This window comes from Acomys minous, assembly GCF_964271855.1.
Source record: "Acomys minous genome assembly, chromosome: 3".
NCBI lineage: Eukaryota > Metazoa > Chordata > Mammalia > Rodentia > Muridae > Acomys > Acomys minous.
Genome location: NC_140485.1, coordinates 17,977,133 through 17,990,725, shown reverse-complemented (window position 1 = coordinate 17,990,725; position 13,593 = coordinate 17,977,133). Strand labels below are relative to the sequence as shown.

The 13,593-nt window shown below is 49.3% G+C and overlaps 1 pseudogene across 1 annotated transcript; it reads right to left on the bottom strand.

Moving 5' to 3' along the window:
• Positions 1 to 1,362: 1,362 nt before the first annotated feature.
• On the bottom strand, positions 1,363 to 1,774 carry LOC311594007 (large ribosomal subunit protein eL42-like; annotated as a pseudogene). Its single transcript has one exon. The product of its transcript is annotated as a large ribosomal subunit protein eL42-like (transcript).
• Between the last annotated feature and the right edge of the window lie 11,819 nt (positions 1,775 to 13,593).

The following is a 13,593-nucleotide window of genomic DNA, read 5'->3' as shown; positions in this document are numbered from 1 at the left end:
GTGGACTGTGGTCAGGGGGGTCACACATTTGAGTCTGGGCAAGGTAATAAGACCATGTCTCAAAAAAGAAGAGGGGGAAATAAGTAAGATGGACCTGACTTTGTGTGCATCAAAACACAACAAACAAGCCGGGCGGTGGTGGCTCACACCTTTAATCCCAGCACTAGGGAAGCAAAGGCAGGTGGATCGCTATGAGTTCAAGGCCAGCCTGGCCAACAAAGTGAGTGCAGGACAGCCAAGGCTACACAGAGAAACTCTGTCTCAAAAAACAAAAACAAACAAACAAAAAACACACAACGAACAGCAAACCTGTAGAGAAGAATGAACACAAGGCAGCCAAAGAATGAAAGAAAATGTCTGAAAATCCTTTATTGAGGCTTAACATCTAAGCCATGTTGAAAATTCTGACAACGGCATAGCCTCCTCTGAAATAAAACAACCCAGCTAAGAAAACAAGCAAAGGACTTGAGTAGACACTTCTCTCTGAAGAAACGCTGGTGATCAGTAAGCAAATGAAAAGACACTGGCAAGCCATGAAGAAAATGCAGTGAGGGCTGAGGAGATGCTCAGCGTGTGAGAAGCACACAGTATCTGCTCCCGGTGTGGGCATGCATGCAGCCCCAGCACTGGGGAGACGCTCAGAATGTAAAAAGCACACAGTACCTGCTCCAGGCATGGGCATACATGCAGCCCCAGCACTGGTTGAAGCAGAGACAGGAGGATTGCTGGGGTTAGCTGGCCAGCCAGCTCAGCTGCAAGAGGACCTGTCTCGGGGGGAGTAAAGTAGAAAGTGACAGGGGACACACAGTGCCCTCCTATGTCCTGCTCCTGGACACGCATCAACAAACAGGCGAATAGACCACACACACACACACACACACACACACACACACACACACACACACACAAACCAACCAACCAGTGATCCCCCACCTCGCCAGCACTCCAATGACTACTAATGGAAAAAAGAAAAACTAGAGTAAAAACACACAACGAACAGCAAACCTGTAGAGAAGAATGAACACAAGGCAGCCAAAGAATGAAAGAAAATGTCTGAAAATCCTTTATTGAGGCTTAACATCTAAGCCATGTTGAAAATTCTGACAATGGCATAGCCTCCTCTGAAATAAAACAACCCAGCTAAGATGTGCCGGGGTTGTGTACATCATTGGTGGGAATGTAAAATGGCACAGTGCAGGAAACGGCGAGGATTCCTCAAGAAGTCAGCATAGAGCTGTGAAATGGAGCAGCAGCCCCTCTTCTGGAATTGATCCCAGGATTAAACCCTGTAGTGATAGAAGCAGGGCCCCAAAATGACATTTCTTTCCCCCCCCCCACCTCCGCCCCAGAGAATTTCTTGAACTCTTTCTTTATTCCTTCCCCAAAAGATCAACTGCAACGAAATGAGGCGAGTCAAAGCTCATGACTTAGTGTCTTCATAACAACATCACCTTAGGACTGCATCACTTGGCCCTTTCTCTTCCTATCGCCTCCCAGTTCAAAATGCTCGCATCCCTTAACAGCCAGCATCCTCTTAGATCTGCAGTTGTGTTCAACACACTCCAGGCTCAGCACAATCTTCTTTGTAGTTTTAGCCTTTTTGCAGAAAATAGGCTTAGTCTGCCCATCGTAGCCACTCTGTTTCCTGTCATAACACCGCTTTCTCTGTGCATATAAAGAATCCTTGCCCTTCTTGTACTGTGTCACTTTGTGGGCTTGGTGACTTGCCACGCTTCCTGCAGACTGTCCGGTGGGTCTTAGGAACGAGCACCATGTTGGCAGGAGCGTTATCCGCTCAGAAAGAAAGAGGGAAGGCCAGCCCCCAAAAGACACTTGTAAACCACACTCCCAGCAGGGTCATTCACAGTTGCCAAGGGACAGAAGGAGCCTGTGCCTATCAACAGAGGGTGGACAGAGAGATGTGCTGGTGTACGGGGTGGAATACTAATCAGGACAAATGCAGCTCTGACACTTGCTCTGTAACATGCCGGGGAGATGCTGCATCACTCTAGCTCATGAATGCTCCAGAGACAGAAAACGGGAATGACGTTTTCAGGGCTGGGAGAGGAGAGAATATGGAATTGCTTGCTAATGGTCACAGAAACTGTGTTGTGTATGATGAGAGCGTTCTGAAAATAGACGGTGGGGATGGCTGCGTAACCAGCGCAAGAGTACACCTAAAGACGGGATAAGTAAATTTTATCTTATGTATATTTTATCACACACACACACACACACACACACACACACACACACACACACACACGTGTTGCAACTTTGCAATTCTCCCAGCTGCCTGCTGACTCAACTGGGTAACAGGCAAGCATAGGGAGGCTGGAAGTGACAACAGGAAACTCATGACACCTCCCAGCCCCCAGCCCATGCAGCACGTGACTGCACTGACTACCTGGAGAGGCCTGAGAAAGAGTCCAGGCTTGGATGGGGAGCTGAGGATCTGAGGTGCTCCCAAGATGCCCAGGCAGCACTTAGCCCCGTGGAGAAGGCAGAAGAGATGCCTTTGCTGGGAAGGTGGCAAACGGCCTAAGTAGGACAGAAAGAATTCTGCTGCCCAGGGGCCCCGGGCCTCTGTACCCACTGCCACCGAAAAACACGTGTGGTTTCTGGAGACTAGGCCAGACTGGCCCCTCACTTTAATGAAAAGCAGCCTGGTAAATACATTTGGAGTCAGAGTAGCCCTAGGGCCTAGATCCCCACACATGGTGTCAGGGCCAGCTCCCCTGCAGCCAGAACGCCAACTATGTCTTTGCTGTCCCCAACTCCCTGTCTCCAATAACTGAGGTCCCAGAAATGGCAATGATGATTCTTGTGGGGGCAATTATGGGATTTCGACACCTTGGTACCAAAATGGAGCATGTGAGAGACCATATGACAATGTTGCCTCATTTGGCCCAGCCCTACTACCACAGGGATCAGTCCCACTGGAGTCCAGCATGCTGGCTTGGCCTGCTCCACCCCAAATGCCCAGGGGACTGTTTTTAATAAAGAAAGAGCAGAGACAACCCCCCCAGGGAGGGGGGAAGGGGAAGAGCATTGTCCCCTGTGTGAAAACCTGGTGCAGAAAGGGAGGTGCCATGGGCTTGGATTGGGGTAGTCAGCCTACTTAGGTACCCAACACTCCTTGGGAATAAATTCTGTCCTAGGAGAAAGGGAAGGACAGATAGGGGTCTTGGGACATAGAGGATTCTTCCTGTGAACAATGACTTTTGGAGAGTAATGGCCTCAGACAGAATTTCCTGATGTTCATTCTGGGTCCCCAAGCAGGACACGCTGAAGGAAGGCTTAAATGGCCACACTTGGAATCGGCACGGGCCATGTCAGAGCCATTAGGCTGCTCTGGCAGGTGTTGGAAACCTGTGTTGACCGCATGTGAGACCAAGTGTCCCAGGACATCTAGGGAAGGTAGGCTGGGGCCCCGACTCCCTGACCTCTAATCTTAGAAGCCCAGTCCAGCAGGCAAGAGAAGGACAGAGGCAGGGTCACTGTGGGTAACTTTCTCCAGCGTAGGATTCAGTTTCTGTTTCCTGTACCCCAGGGTTCCCCCAACTTCCCTATCAGCTGGAGAAAGAGAGATGCAGATGAGGCCAGCTGGAGGACACCCAGAAAGAGAAGGAAGAACACAGTGGGCAATTCTAGAAGTGGATTATTTTCAAAACAGAGAACTCCAAACATGAGCCCAGCATCAATTGTCTAAGCCACAGAATCCATATATAACGTCTACTGCATTTTCTTTCCAGACAGGGGGGACTCAGGCCTCTCTGAATGCCTATGTGGCTGAGGATGACTTTGAACTTGTGATCTTCCTGCCTCTCCCTTCCAAATGCTGGGGTTACAGATGCGATCATTATACCTGCTTTATGTAGTCAGAGGATTGGGCCCAGGGCTTCGTGCATGCCAGCCAAGGACTCTGCTGACGCACTGCATCCCCACCTACCATCCCTCTTCTTGATAAGTTTTCCTTGCTCTGTCCTTGAATTTACTCTGTAACCAGGCGAGCCTTTCAGTCCGAGATCCTCCTGCCTCCGCCCACCGAGTAGCTGTGGTGACAGACCTATACCACCAGGCCCGGTGGCGGCTAAGCAGTGACTTTGACAGGAGTAGTTTGTTCCAAAACCAAGTTTCAGCCAGTTCTGACTGACTAACCCACACCAGGTGAAACAGCGATGTGAATAGAGCAGAGAGGGGTTGCATGCGCATGCCTCTGCTGGGATCTGGGCTGAAATCCAAGGTGGCAATGGGTGCAGATGAAGATGAGGTGGGCTGGGTAGGGGTGTGAGGGGTGGGCTCGGGGTTTGGGATGGTGTGCTGGGTTGTAGGAGGAAGGCATGGAGTAAGTGCTTGGAGCTGCCATTCCAGTGAGGTGAGAGTAGCTGAAATGGGGACAGCTGGTGTGGCTGGGGTGGAGTTGGGAGTAGGGCCATAGCCAGGGCTACCCTGGGGCCCGGATAGGACCTAGCATAGCTTCATGTTTAGGGTTTGCATGGGTTTGGAGGGCCCAGGAGTCACACACACACACACATGCATACCCTATGCTAGATAGTCCGAGGCCCACTTCACTCCCCACAACCTGACCTGCCTCCCCTCCATGCCCAGAGATGGAAGAGTCTGTTCCACAGGAGGAAATGACTACTGGGCTAGCTGACAGTGCCTGCCAGGGAAGAGAACAGGAAGGAAGAGGCCGAGAGCTCAGTGCAGCTGGCCCCCTGCTACTGCTTCCCAGGAGAAGCAGATCCTGGCCTGGGCTCTGTTTCCTCTTTCCTGAGCCCTCAGCCCTCTCTCTCTCTCTGTGTCCAGCTGAGAGCTTGCTCAGAGGGCAGCTGAAGGCCTTGCACAATCTCAGGACAGGAAAAGCCTAGACATGGGAGAGTCCCCACTGGACCACGGACTCGGGGACTTGCACAGCTGTAGTGGTACCCAGGGCCACAGTGAAGTCTTCTCGTGGGCAAATGGGAAGGGAGGCTGGTCTTCTCATTCTTCATCCAGGCCTAGACTTGTCTCTCTGGGCCGTCCAGGCTTTGGGGATAGTCCCTGAGAGCCAAGCCCAGCCTGTCCCAGGAGCATCACGGGCAATTAAACCAAGGCATTCACTTCCAAGTCCCTCCAGAGGTCTCCCTATGCCTCATACAGCCTGGCTTACTCTAAGAAGCGCCCCCCCCCCAAAGAAGCATATCGTGAGGAACTCAGGGGTCCTAGTATTCAAGCCAGGCATGGTGGCAAATCCTAGCACTCAGAAGGCTGAGGCAGGAAGATCTCAAGTTCAAGGCCAGGCTCTGCTAAGAAAAAAAAAAAAAGACCTTATTTGAATAATGAAGAAACAAGACCACAAAGGAGGGCCTGGAGAGATGGCTCAATGGTTAAGCGCACTGGCTCATCTTTCAGAAGACTTAAGTTAGAGTCCCAGCACCCACATGGCAGCTCACAACCTTCTGTAACTCCAGCTCCAGGAGATTTGTCTCCCTCTTCTGGCCTCTGTGGGTACTGCATGTATGTACATGAACACAAACTGCCCATATACACGCAACAAAAACACAAAAACAAGACCACAGAAAAGACTCCACCACGCATTTTCATTTTTCGTTGTTGTTGTTTGAGACAAAGTTTTTCTGTGTGGCCTTGGCTGTCCTGGAACTCACTCTGTAGACCAGGTTGGCCTCCAACTCGCATAGATCTGCCTGCCTCTGCCTCGAGAGTGCTGAGACCGTAGGAGTGTACCACCACTGCCAGGCCCTCCACTCTTAAAACATAAGCTTCTCTCCCACACGTGGGCCTACTATGCGCATCTGACACAGGAGCTGCTGCTAATTGGGCCTATTTCTGGTTTTGTTGTTGTCATTTATGGTGGTGGCAGTGGGGGGCGGGGGAGGGAGGGAGGGAGGCAGGCACAAGAATCAGAGACTCACTCATTCACACACTCAGGAGTTCCGTAAAAACACTAAACATAGGCTGTGACATATACACAGGGGAGCTGGCGTAGACCTGAGTAGACCCTGTGCTCGATGCTTCGATCTCTCTGAGTTCACGTGAGCGTTGCTCAGTTGTTCTCCCGGTGTCCTTCATGCCCTCTGGCTTTTATTCTTTCCCTGTTCTTCCACAGGGTTCCCCAAGCTCTGAGGGTTAGGGTTTGATGGAGCTATCTCTTTGAGAGCTGAGTGTTCCAAGGTCTCTCTCTCTTTCTTTCTCTGTATAATGTCTGGCTGTGAGGTTTTGTTTGTTCCCATCTGCTGCAGACAGAAGTTTCTCTCATGATGGCTGACTAAGGCATCTATCGATGAGTATAGCAGAGTATCATTAGGAGTCATTTTATTACTATTTTTTTTTTAAAGTCCAGTAGTGTTTAGATTTACTAGGTCCCTGAGCTAGCTGGTCTCTGGTTCTTGGTCATCCAAGCAGCGTCAGGTATGGCTTCCATCTTATGGAAAGGGCCTTAAGTCAAACTGGAAACTGGTTGGCTACTCCCACTGCTGTGCCACTGTTGCCCTAGCATATTTTGCAGGCAGGACAGCACTGCAGATCACAGGTTTTGTGGCTGGGTTGGTGGTTAGTTTTCTTTTTTGGTAGCCTGCCGAGCACGTTCCTGTACCAAAGATGCTGGGACATAGGGGTTAAGGCACCAGCTCAACCTCTCCATGTTTGATGAGTTGTGTAGGTGCTGTCCTCAGCAATGGGGATTTGTTGTCAGTTTGTGGAAAGCAACCTACTATCCTGCACCAACCTGGGATTTTGGGGGATTTCCATGGGACCCTTTGGCCAACAGCTCAATTGGATGTAACCCAGTCCCATTACTGTAAGCCTTGTTTGGTGACAAAAAAGATGAATTGGGACTCTGTCTCCCCCATTATTTGGAGACTTCATTAGAGCCGCCTTTGGGGATGTTTTCACTGTACTACATTTCCATACCACACCTCAAGTGCTCCCCAAGTCTAGCGACCTCTGCCCACATTTCCTCCCCTCCACATCTGATCTTTCTGTTCTAGCCCCCACCCTTTTTTTTAATTATCTGGGAAAACCCTAAAATTTCTCCACAGCTTGATTATACCATCTAAAATGAGACCATCAGGACCCACTTCACAGGATCATGAAGGCTCAGTTACAAGCAGGGGTCTCAGGGACCAGGGCTTCCCTTAGACTTTTTGTTTGCAGAGGTTTCCATAGACCCAAAGAAAGGATGAAAAGATGAGTTGCCTGACTGGCAGGTAAGCCAGTCCTGGCCCCGCCCCCTTGCCCTAAGGAAGCACAGGCAGGCGCCCAGGCCTCCAGGCTTTAGTCGGCTAATGGAACTGAACAAGCAAGCATTCAATCCTCACTGCCAGTCACCTGTCAACCCCCAGGACTGCAGAGAACTCAGTGTGACACCTACAGTAATCCACAGGGTATCAGGGCAGCGCAGGTCTGGCTGGTACAGGCTCACACAGCTAGACTTTGTTCCAGACCACTGGCTCTGTCATACAAAGAACAGGCTACAGGTAGCAGGTTGGCCCAAACAGGAGGAAAGACATCCAGCACAGGGCCTACTCAGGTCTACGCCAGGTCCTCTGGGTGTGTGTTATAGCTTTAAGTTTAGTGTTTTTTATGGAACTCCTGAGTGTGTGAATGAGTGGGTCTCTGATTCTTGTGCCTGCTCTTGGAACCCTTTTCCTTCTGTTGGGTTGTGTGGTCCAGCTTTGATGTGCCAGCTTTTGCTTTATCTTATTGTATTTTATTTTAATATGCTTGGTTGTTATCTCTTAGAAGCCTATGCTTTTCTTCTTTTGTTTGTTTGTTTTGTTTTTTCGAGACAGGGTCTCTCTGTGTAGCCTTGGCTGTCCTGGACTCACTTTGTAGACCAGGCTGGCCTCGAACTCACAACGATCCGCCTGCCTCTGCCTCCCAAGTGCTGGGATTAAAGGCGTGCGCCACCACGCCTGGCTCTGGCCTATCTTTTTCTAAAGAGAGACAGAAAAGGAGGAGAGTGGAAGTGAGGAGAAACTGGAAGGAATGGAGAGAGAGGAAACTGTAATCATAATATATTATATGAGAAAAGAATCTGTTTTCAATAAAAGGGGGAAAATGGCTACAAACCCCAATAGCAGGAGTATAAACAAAAAAGAATGTGTCTCTGTTCCTCTTGAGTTAGCATTGGCATAAAATTTATTTTGTGTGTGTGAATAAGTTAAAACAGGGCCTTGTTATACAGTCTGGGTTGGCCTTGAACTTGTAATCTTCTTGCCTCAGTTTCTTGAATGCTAGGGTTACAGCTGTGTGCCACCATGTCTGTCTGGCAACTTGATGACCATCTTGAACGGAGCCCCTTTGTTTTCAGTCAGCTATCTTCAATGAATGCTTCTACTCATGGTCCAAGATGGCTGCTGGTGCTCCAGCCACCAAGCAAGACAGAGGAAGGGTCAATGCAGCCCAGCCCAGCTCTGTAACATTCCCTTAAATTACATGCTATGTGCTTGGTTATGTCGAACTAACTAGAACTTAGTAACAAGGTCTTGTGTAATTGTCCTAATAGAGACTGTGCCCTGGTAAATATTGGAGATTCGTTACCAAGTCCATTAGTTTCTGATATTCAGATTCTGGGCTCCTGAGAAGGTGCACCAGCCAAATTGCCTCTGTTTGTGCAGTGCCTCCAGACTCCCCCAGAGGGCGCCAGAGTCCTCTGTTTCCTTGGCCTTCAGACTCCAGGGTTTTTTTCCATCAGAGATGTGGGGCTCTCTGCTGGTTGGATTTCTTTTGAAGGCAGAGCAGTGGAGGGGCAGCTGAGCTCTCACATCAGGGCCCAAAGAGAATTCAAAAAGGCATAAGTCTTTTGGAATCTCAAAGCCCGCCCTCAATAACACACCTCCACCAGCAAGGCCGCACTTCTAATCCTCTCCCAACAGCCCCTTAGGGGACCAAGTGTGCAAGCACCAGAGACTTAAAAAGGGGGCATGTCATTCAAACCAACACAATGACGTACAACCAGAGCGAATCAGGAGCTACCCTGGGGCTAGGACAGGAGCATCTGGATGTTCCCCTGGCAGTCAGCCCATCCTGAAGAGCATTAGGTATCTCGCCTCCCGCCACACAGCCCCCATTTGCATAAAGATGAGCTGGTCAGATCAATTACTAGACAGAGGAGAAAGAGCAGAGAAAGAAGTTCTTTTTCTTTCCCCACCAGACAGAGTTTCTCTGTGTAGCCTTGACTGTGTCCTGGAGTCACTTTGTAGACCAGGCTGGCCTCGAACTCACAGCGATGGGTCTGCTTCTGCCTCCCAAGTGCTGGGATTAAAGGCGTGCTCCACCACTGCCCGGCAAGAGAGAAATTCTTAACTGAATGAAAGATAAACTAGGTGTAGAAATGAAAGCCTGTAGCCCCGGCACTCAGAGGGTGGAGGCAGGAGGATTGGGAATTCAGGACGAGCTACATGAGATCCTATAGCCAAACAAACATGCAAGCACAAAAATGATAACACCAAGCGTGGTAGTGCATGTCTGTAACACCAGCACCTGGGAAGCAGGAAAACTGAGAGTTTGAGACCAGCCTGTTCTACATAATGAAAGAGAAGGAGGGAGGGGACGGGGGGGGGGGGGGGGAAGGGGGGAGGCTAGAGGGGAGGGCTCAATGGCAAACACTTGCCTAGAATGTACAAGGTCCTGGATTTGACCCCAAGGGTGGGGTGAAGAAGAAAAGAGGAGGAGGAGGAGAAGAAGGAGGAAGAAGAGGAGGAGGAGGAGGAAGAGGAGGAGGAGGAGGAGGAGGAGGGGGAGGAGGGGGAGAAGGAGGAGGAGGAGGAGGAGGAGGAGGAGGAGGAGGAGGAGGAGGAGAGAATACCATACAGCCATGGAGTGCCTGGGCCTGCTGTGGGCCTAGCAGCACCTTGAGCATGGTTCACGGAGGGCAGGGGAGTCTCTGAACCAGCCTGTACTATCATCTCCGTTCACAGGAAGCTGAGTCACCGGGAGGTAAAGAAACTGAAGCTCAGGGTTTGTGTGGCAGCTGGGCGGGGATGGAATGTGGACAGAGGCAGCCATTTCCTGAGCCCAGCTCAGGGCTACCCAGCTACACTGCTTACTAAAAGAACCTGTAAACAGACCGTGAACAAGCTGATGCAAACAGATAACACAAAGAACAGAAAGGGGTTTATGAAAAGGGAAGTTTTGATGCTATTATATTCATGAAACAACAAAGCAGATTTAAAAGAAAAGAGGGAAAAAAATAAAACCTGGAAAACTTAAAATAGAATAGCTACAAGGGAATTTAAATAGAAAGAAATATGAAATTCTGTGCTTAAGGTTTCCAGAATTAATGCATGTTTCCTTTTTCTAATTTTAAGTGTGTGTGTGTGTGTGTGTGTGTGTGTGTGTGTGTGTGTGTGTGATGTCAGAGGACATCGTGGTGGAGTCAGCTCTCTCTTTCCACCTTTGTTCATGTACTCCACTGAATGAGCCTCCTCACCAACCCTTCACTCCTCTGTTTTAGTGGGAGTATGTCAGAATTTGGGGACAGGAAGCCTTGACTTCAACTAAAGCCACATGTACAACTATAATCCCAGTGGTGGGATGATCAGGAGTTTGAAGCCAGAAGCCACTACTTGACAAGTCCCAGGCCAGCCTGGGCTCCATGAGATCAAACAAACAAAATATTCCAAGTCCTGTATTCTCTAGTGGATAAATACAATTAGCCTGGGTCCTGTTTCCTACACACGAGGAGGCATGCTCCCTCTAAGAGAAGCCAGGATGAAGAGAAGAGTAAGAGCAGAAGAGAGAAACTGTGACCCTGGGGCCTTAAATATATCACTCCCTCCCTGGATCAAACCTTACCTAAAGCTAAAAGCTACAAGGTCTCCAATTAATTATCCAATTCTCTCTGTCTCTATTGTTTCCATCAGCCCTCAGGTGAGCCGCCCTGGAGGTGAGCTGCCAGGACTTGGTTACAAGCTCATCTCTAAAGAGAAACTTGCAACAAACAGAAATCACATAATTGCCTTGGGAGAGCAGTTCGTCAAAGAAAAGTCCCAGGAGGGGAGGCTGGGAGTGTAGCTCAGCGTCTGAGTGTCTGCTTAGGGTTCACAGACCCTGGGTTATGTACCAGACCCCAAAAGGAAAGAGAGAAAAAAGGGAGAGGCAGGAAGAGAGAAACACGGAGAAGAAAAGAATGCTAAGAAGGCTGAAAGGAATTCTGGGTAAACCCAACAGCAGTTTCATACATCCGTTAACTTATGCAGGATCCAGGCTTGACAATGTGTACATGGCGACCAGGCTTCCTGGTGACACATGAGATGATGCCTGATTTTTCTCCCAGGAAGAAATAAAAAAGACAAGTAGAAAACTAGAAACAAGGCTGGGTGTGGTGGCACATGCTCTGGGCAGGTCTCTGTGAGTTTGAGGCCAGCCTGGTCTACATAGCAAGTTCTAGGACGGGCAGGATCACATTAAGAGACCCTGTCTCAAAAGAAAGAAAGAAAGAAAGAAAGAAAGAAAGAAAGAAAGAAAGAAAGAAAGAAAACCAGAAACTACAGCCATACCCATTGCGCTCTCTCTCTCTCTCTCTCTCTCTCTCTCTCTCTCTCTCTCTCTCTCTCTCTCCACTAATAGCGTAGCAGGGTAAGTTTCACCTCTCCTCTTTTTTCCTTTTTTTCTTTCTCTCTAACTAGAGACCCTGGACAGCTGCACTGAGTGTGCTTGGAGTCATCAGAAAGCTTCTGGCTCGGGTGCCCCTTGTTGGACCACAGACCTCCCTGATCAGCTCTCTCTAGCCACAGTGATCCCTGAGAGATGAGGGGTTCACTCTGGGACCTCCCTGTCTGCCCCACACATGTGCGTGGCCCAGCAGCTCTCTGGTGTGCTGCCCCCAGAGGGCTTGGACTCAGCATCTCCGGCCAGAATGAAGGAGAGAAAAAAGTACTGCTTTCTTTTGTTATGGTGGTGGTTTTTTATTTTATTCCTTAATTTATTTATTGAGGCAGGGCTTCTCTTTGTAGTATTGACTTTCTTGGAGCTTGCTATGTAGACCAAACTCACAGCGTTCTTCCTGCTTCTGCCTCCGGAGTGCGAGGATTAAAGGCCGTGCGCCACCACGCCTGGCCTCTCTGTCTCTGCTCAGTGCCTGTTCCCGGTGTTGATGGATTTCTTTCTCCCTTCTCTTCTGAGACAGACACATTCTTCTGAGGGCCTCCGCAGGACATCACACTGGGCTCTACAGTTCGTCCCCAGACGATGCTTCAGCAAGGCGTGCTGCCCCCAAGCTTCTGACCAGGCAATACAGAACTCCTCCCAAGGTCATCCCTGACTATGGCTCTCTCTCTTTACCTGTCACCTCCCAAGGTCAGCCCTGACTATGGCTCTCTCTCTTTACCTGTCACCTCCCAAGGTCAGCCCTGACTACATGCCACCTCCATGGAGCCCCTACAGGAGACAATAGTTGGACCCAGTACTTCCCTCATCACCCTGAAGAAGCTGCTGAAGACTTCCAACCATCTTCCCTAAGTTGGATTCTTCGCTCTGTCAGGGAGTCTGTGGAGAGAAGGCTGTGACTGAGACCAGAGAGGGAACAGCCTCCATGACAGAGCTGCCTCTGAGAGCACTCCGCGCCTTCACTCCCAGCCCGAGACAGGCAAACGCAGTGGATCCCTGTGCGTTTAAGGCTAGCTAGAGCTAGAGCTATATGAGACTCTGTCTAAAAACAAAGAAAAAAAGAAGAAGAAAGAAAGAAAAAGAAAAAAGGCTTTCCCAAACAAAAGGAAAAAACCCAGTCCTTACTCCACTCGAAAGGCAAGTGGGTGAGCATGAAATGGCATTGCCAATGAAGATTAGTCAACCCCAAAGAGCTTCCATGCAGGACTAATGGCACCCACTCAGGGGTTCCCTCATCTGTGCACACCGTGGCCTACCCGGGACACAGCCACAGCTCATGGTTTCACACCTGGGATTGCTGGCTCATCCTTATGCTTCTTGCTCTATTTGAATGAGCCAAAAAGAATATGAATGTGCACACACACACACACACACACACACACACACACACACACACTTTAACACAATAAAAAAATAATTTTAACTTAAAGATATACAATAAATATTTTTTAAAAAATAATTTTAAAAAACCTTCCAAAATATTTATGTCCTGAAAAGGAAGGAAGTTTCACTTTTCATTTCATCCCATTTTGTACTGGTTGAACTTTTTTTTTTAACCTATATATATCCTATAACATCATGATCATCCCACCCATCCAATGGGCTGTCTCCCCGAGCTGATGTGAGAGGTGGCGCTCAGCACCATTCCCACGCCTTCTAGTATTATATTAAGGACAGCTGCTTTAGGGAATATTATTCAGCAATGAAAAGAGTAGTGTAACTGGAGTAACACTAGGTTGGTGAAATGCACACACACACACACACACACACACACGGGGGGGGTGGGGGGGTGGACGCTAAAGTACATATCATTTCAAGAAAGAAGGCAACTGGGGGGTGGTTGCACACATCCTTTATCCCAGCACTCGGAAGGCAGAGCCAGGTGGATCTCTGTCAGTTCAAGGCCAGCCTGGTCTACAAAGTGAGTCCAGGACACAGGACAGCCAGGGCTACAGAGAAACCATGTCTTTTTTTTTT